Source organism: Bidens hawaiensis, unplaced genomic scaffold, assembly GCF_021521415.1.
Source record: "Bidens hawaiensis isolate Kalapana, Puna unplaced genomic scaffold, B.hawaiensis_p1.1 tig00035465_1, whole genome shotgun sequence".
Lineage (NCBI taxonomy): Eukaryota > Viridiplantae > Streptophyta > Magnoliopsida > Asterales > Asteraceae > Bidens > Bidens hawaiensis.
The window spans coordinates 61,140-68,010 of record NW_027496166.1 but is presented as its reverse complement, the minus strand read 5'-3'; the positions used below and the strand labels follow the sequence as shown (position 1 = coordinate 68,010).

General features: G+C 32.6%; 2 pseudogenes; both read left to right on the top strand.

Annotated features, from left to right (window-relative positions):
* Positions 1-940: 940 nt before the first annotated feature.
* LOC143587367 (uncharacterized) lies at positions 941-2,077 on the top strand (annotated as a pseudogene).
* A 2,231-nt stretch (positions 2,078-4,308) lies between these two features.
* LOC143587366 (uncharacterized) lies at positions 4,309-5,593 on the top strand (annotated as a pseudogene).
* The last annotated feature ends 1,278 nt before the right edge of the window (positions 5,594-6,871 follow it).

The window sequence follows — 6,871 nt, the reverse complement described above, 5'->3', positions numbered from 1 at the left end:
AAGCACAACCAAACACGCGAAGGTGCTCATAGGTTGGTTTTTGGCCAAAAAGGTTGGTAGTAAGGTCCAACTTATACACCGCTAGGCGCCAAGGACCAGCTTTAAACTACACATTGTTATCATAAGACAAAAATCCTTTCGTTTGGTAAGGTCTGACTTATATACCACTACAAAGTTTGTTCCACCTTTTACGAGTGACAACTAACAATTTGCATCAAATTTATTTAAGTTTTGCAGCTTTGGTCTTTCCAACCATATAACTTCAAGCATCGACATTTCATTCATCATAGTAGAATGCAAATCTATATTTAATTATTTGTATAACACATATATAAATATAATTTTTCACTAATTTGATCTAACCACATGCTATGGGTTAACCGCAACATGAAGGGGGAGGTTCAAACTTCAAAGTAATGATATTACCCCAGTTGTCCATGACTCCACGGTCCATCGTTGCTTTATCGGGAGCCAATTGGGATTCATCTCACATGAAGTGATTTATGAATTGTTAGATAAAGTTGATCATTATTGCTTAAATCTTGTAGAAAATCGCTATAAAATTATGAGTTTAATTAGCTAATTTATCATTAACGCTTTTTTTTATGCATAAAGGTCTTTTGCCTAGTGGTACCAAAATGTTGAATAAAACTTTGTTTGAAAAAAAAAGTGTAATTTAACAATAGAGTTTAAAATTATGTAAGTGATGCTTTTAAACCAAACTTGGCCAAACACGACCTTGCACCCCTTCAATATTTCAAAATTAGTTCAAGACTCGCCTAGTAGACATATATATATACAACTTGGACATTATCAATATCTTATATATATCATTTCAATTTCTTTTGTACTTTGCAAAATAAAATTTTAAAAAGCTATGAAGATGATATGCATTAAAACCCTACTCATAATTTTAGTTTTACATGCAATGTTGGCGCCAATGGTGACTGAAGCTGCAACTGGTAACAAGGTTAAGCAGCCTCCTAAACCCGTCAAACCCATACAAGAGCTTTTAACCTGCAAGAGCCATAAAAGCAAGTGTTTCATGAAACGTATCAAATGCCCCATAGAATGCCCGAAAGTTAAGCCAAAGAACCCGAAAGACAAAGCTTGCTTTCTTGATTGTTACTCACCCAAATGTGAAGCAGTGTGCAAAAGTAAGTGAACATAAATTTCATATTTTCAAGATTTTAAAAAACGTAACATTTTGGCATATCTACTTATGTGTTATTATTATAAATGAATGTGATTTTAGTTTTCATTTGAAATAAATAGCTAAAACCAAGGAAAACATAACTAATTAACGATGATATAATTTTATATCTAGAAGTTTGAAGTTTGAAAGTTAAATTATCTGTTTGCATTGGATAGCACGTAAACCAAACTGCAATGGACGCGGAGCTGCTTGCTACGACCCAAGATTCATAGGTGGAGATGGAATCGTATTTTATTTTCATGGAAAGAGAAATGAACATTTCAACTTGATATCTGATTCCGATCTTCAAATCAATGCACGTTTTATTGGACTTAGGCCTCAAGGTAGAACCCACGATTATACATGGATCCAAGCATTGGGTCTCAAGTTTGGTCATCATAATTTTACTCACAAGAACTGAAAAATGGGATGAAAATGTTAAATCACCAAAAGTTATCACACGATGGAATGGAAGTTATCATTCCAGAGGGCCATTCATCGGAATGGAATTCACCCAAAGGTGACATACAAGTGGAAAGGACTTCAACAACCAATAGTCTAACCGTCACTGTACCTGATATTGTAGAAATATCAGTTAATGTGATTCCAGTATCAGAAGAAGATAGTAAGATACACAACTATCAGATTCCTATAAATGATAGATTTGCACATTTAGAAGTACAATTCCGGTTTTTCGGGTTGTCATCTAATGTGGAAGGAATTCTTGGTAGAACTTACCTTCTTGATTTTCAAAACCCAGCAAAACCAGGAGTGGCAATGCCGGTGGTAGGGGGCAACGACAAGTACAAGGCTAGTTCACTCCTCGCGACAGATTGTGCCTCGTGCGTGTTCTCTCCTGATAATGTCAAGAATGAAAAATGACTCGCTGACGACATAATATGACATGCTAGACTGCAAAGATGGACACAATGGAATTACATGCAAGAAATAAGTCTATCAAGTTCTTTAATGTGTTCTCTCAATTTATGGTTCTTATTATATCTATATGATTGTAGTGATTAAATTGTATTTGAAATTAACGTGTGTTTCTTTTTTTCTTTTAAAAAGTATCATTATTTTTGTTTGTATTGATTGACACAATGAGATCAAATTATAAAATCTTTTAAAAGTTACATGCTTGGCGTTTTATAATACGGATTCCATTGAATAACAGAAGGAGAAAATTATGAAATGGGAATTAGTTTTGTTATTTTATCTAGAGATGTTCATTGTTTTGGGTTGGGTTTCTTTGGTTATGGAGTAATATTTTTGATCGAAGCAGAAAACTAAACCCAATCAAATCCAAGATTTGCATACAGAACTGAACTCTATTTGTGTCCAGTATCGCTTTCAAACTAAAAAAATATCTGAATTTAACATTCTCGAGATTTCTTGGTTCAACATTCTCGTCTTTGTGATGGATAAAGGTGTAACAAGGTATATGTAGGAAAATCTGTAGCCCAATATATGCAACTTTGATTCCACAATATTAACCGAATTGAGTTTTTCATAACAAAATTGAACCAAAATCTAATTATTTGATTCGTTTTCGTTTTAAACCCAAAGTCAAAACCAAATATGTCACGTGGTTCACTTGTGTACTATGTTTCGTTTCTCTTTATTCGGTAGGTAACGAGTGATGTAAAAGTTAATAAATTGTTGTTATTTAATGATTTTTAGTAACAAAATTATACTTTAATCTTGCATTTACAAAGATTTAAACCCACAACCTCACATTTACTTACAACTAAGTTTTTTTATTTAAATAATTATAAATAATAAAAATTTATAAGTTATTACATTTTAACTCATTTTATAAAAGTTCTCAACCATCAGAAAATACAAAAATTGAGTTAGTTGTCAAATAATTTATAAATAAAACGAAAGGAAAAAAAATAAATAAAGAAAGTCAATAGGGTAAATTATATACCGTTCAAAAAAAGGGTAAATGATATATTCACGAGTCGACCATAAAAATAGGGTCAGGATTTGCAAAATATATAATTATATTTAAAAAAATGTTAATTATATTTAAAATTAAAAATAAAATCCTTGTCACCACTTTACATCAACATAAAAGAAAAAAGATATCATCATTAAAAAAGTAAGGCTAAAAAGCATGTCCTATAATTTAAATAAAGCGGCTAGCATCAACATAGCCCAGGGAAGGGACCCTGGGCAGGGGAACAGCCTGATAGCTAACCTCTCTTCTTTTGGTGAATATAAAAGTTGAGTAATTAATTGGATTTTGTTTTTCACTTACATATTTTACTTAATATTGTGATTGTATACTTTTTGGTAGAAGATGCATAAAATAAAACAAAAGAACTTGTGTTTGTGTGTGCATGTGTTTGTCCTGCCACACATTTCATCACACTTGCTTTTTTGATTGGTTAGTTAATGCATCAGTGTCTATGTTGCACAACTTTTTTTTTATTATCCAACCTCTTCCATGTCTTAAGTGTGGCTTAAGCCCGTCGTTGATTCGTTATTTTCTTTCCTTGTCTCCTTGTGATTTATCAACACCCTTTTCCTATTGCGTTGAAACGTTTTAGACTTTTAGTTACACAAATTTTCTAAAAGATAAAGAAAACACCTTTTTTAATCAAAACTTCTAAACTTGTAGTGAAATTACTACGAATTTTCTCCACAAAGCAAAATGACTCTTGGCATTTTTACAAATTTATTTGTTTACATTTCTCTAGTTTAGTTGATCTTGAAACTATGGTGTTCTTCCTTAACGTTGAATATTTTACCAACTGGATTTCATTGGTCATTTGGTCTTGTATCATAATTACAAATAGGCCACATACTGTTGACAAAGTTTGATACTTATTTTTTTGGGCATGAATCCAATTGTCATAGCATATTTAAGAAATTTGGTAATAAAACATAATGTAGGGACGTATTTACCATATATATAACACAATTGACTTCAAGAAATCTTTAAAATCAAATTTGGCCAAACACAACGTTGAACATTTCAGTATTTCAAAATTAGTTCATGGCTCACATATATAGTAGGCTAGTAGAGTTGTAATATAGAGCCTGGACAACATCTAATTCTTATGTATACCATTTCCTATCTTATTTTGTAACTTCCAAAACCAGAAATGAAGATGTTAGCGGTTAAAACACTAGTCGTGATTTTACTTTTACATGCAATGTTGGTGTCAATGGTAACTGAAGCTAAATCTAGCAATAAGGTGAAGCGTGTTAAGCCTCCGAAACCAATAAAACCCATACAAGAGCTTTTAACTTGCAAGAGTCGTAGAAGCAAGTGTTTCATGAAGCGTGTCAAATGCCCCGTAGAATGCTCAAAAGTTAAGCCGAAGAATCCGAAAGACAAAGCTTGCTTTCTTGATTGTTACTCACCTAAATGTGAGGCCGTGTGCAAATGTAAGTAATAAAATAACTTTTATATTCTCAAGATTTTAAATACGAGTGTCATTTTCTTTTTTGTTTATGTCCTCTAACTATAAGTGACTCGATTTTAAGTCTTACTTATTTGACATAAGGAATTATAATCAAGGAAAAACTTAAGTGAGCGATAATATAACTTTACATCTAGAGGTTGGAATAATAAATTATCTGTTTGCATTGGATAGCACGTAAACCAAACTGCAATGGACCCGGAGCTGCATGCTATGACCCAAGATTCATAGGTGGAGATGGAATTGTATTTTACTTTCACGGAACGAGCATTTCAGTCTGATATCTGATTCTGATCTCCAAATCAACGCACATTTTATTGGACTTAGACCTGAAGGTAGAACCCGCGACAATACATGGATCCAGGCATTGGGTATCAAGTTTGGCCACCATAATTTCACCCTTGAGGCCACAAGGACCGCTAAATGGGAGGATGATGTTGATCACCTAAAGTTATCGTACGATGCAACAGAATTGCACATTCCAGAAGGACATACATCGGAATGGAATTCACCCAAAGGCGATATACAAGTTGAAAGGACTTCAACAACCAATAGTCTAACCATCACTATACCTGATATTGCAGAAATATCAATTAATGTGATTCCGGTATCAGAAGAAGATAGTAAGATACATAATTACCAGATTCCTTCAAACGATAGCTTTGCACATTTAGAAATACAATTCCGATTCTTTGGGTTGTCATCAAGTGTTGAAGGGATTCTTGGTAGAACTTATCGTCCAGAATTTGAAAATCCAGCAAAGAGAGGAGTGGCAATGCCGGTTGTTGATGGTGATGACAAGTACAAGACTAGTTCACTCCTATCATCAGATTGTGCACTTTGTGTGTTCTCCCCTGATAATATGAAGGATGAACATGATCCGCTAATGATGAATTATGGCATGCTAGAATGCAAAGGTGGAGCGAATGGAATCACATGCAATAAATAAGTTTATTTGCATTATTTTACACGTCTTTTGGATGGTTCTTATTATATGATTGTATTGATTAATTTGTGTTTAAAATGTATGCGTGTATTGTTTCTATCATTTTGTACTTGGAAATTGATTGGTGAAATCTTTGAATCAATGTCTCTTTCATTATTAGCTCTGTTTCATCTTTTAACAACATTACCAGATTCCTTCAAACGATAGCTTTGCACATTTAGAAATACAATTCCGATTCTTTGGGTTGTCATCAAGTGTTGAAGGGATTCTTGGTAGAACTTATCGTCCAGAATTTGAAAATCCAGCAAAGAGAGGAGTGGCAATGCCGGTTGTTGATGGTGATGACAAGTACAAGACTAGTTCACTCCTATCATCAGATTGTGCACTTTGTGTGTTCTCCCCTGATAATATGAAGGATGAACATGATCCGCTAATGATGAATTATGGCATGCTAGACTGCAAAGGTGGAGCGAATGGAATCACATGCAATAAATAAGTTTATTTGCATTATTTTACACGTCTTTTGGATGGTTCTTATTATATGATTGTATTGATTAATTTGTGTTTAAAATGTATGCGTGTATTGTTTCTATCATTTTGTACTTGGAAATTGATTGGTGAAATCTTTGAATCAATGTCTCTTTCATTATTAGCTCTGTTTCATCTTTTAACAACATTCGCTTTAAAATGGGAATCTTTGTCATGTGTCGGTTTCATGATTTTACAAACTGAAAGTTGAGTGTGTGAGTTTGATTTTGGCAAAGAACTAGATATTTATGAAATTCATGATATGTTACTTAGATTTTGAATAAAAATTAGTTCAAGAATTCCATAATGCCACAAATGTTATAAGATTGTCAAATTGATGATGATTCATATTGCCTTTCAAGTTGTTCCACTTTTGATTTTTTCTACCATATATTCCGTTGAATATATAGTTCATGGAGAAAAACATGATATAGTAACAACATTTTATTATTCATTATTGTTTTACTGTATATATTTAAACATTCTTTCTTTATGTATTTTTAATACATCCAAAGTTTCAATACTATTTCACTGTTATGTTATAGACACTTGATGCTCTTCATACCAATTACAGAATGTAAAACTTGAGTGATCTTCAAGTTAGAGATCATTGTGAAGGACTTAACCAGTTTTTATAGTCATGTTACTCTTTTTAGTGATCTCAAATAAACTTTTCACATTCAAAATTCACACTGTTAATGACTAAAAATTGAAATAATATCACTTTAATGATCATCAGTGCAGATTAAATGATAGATTTATATGTTT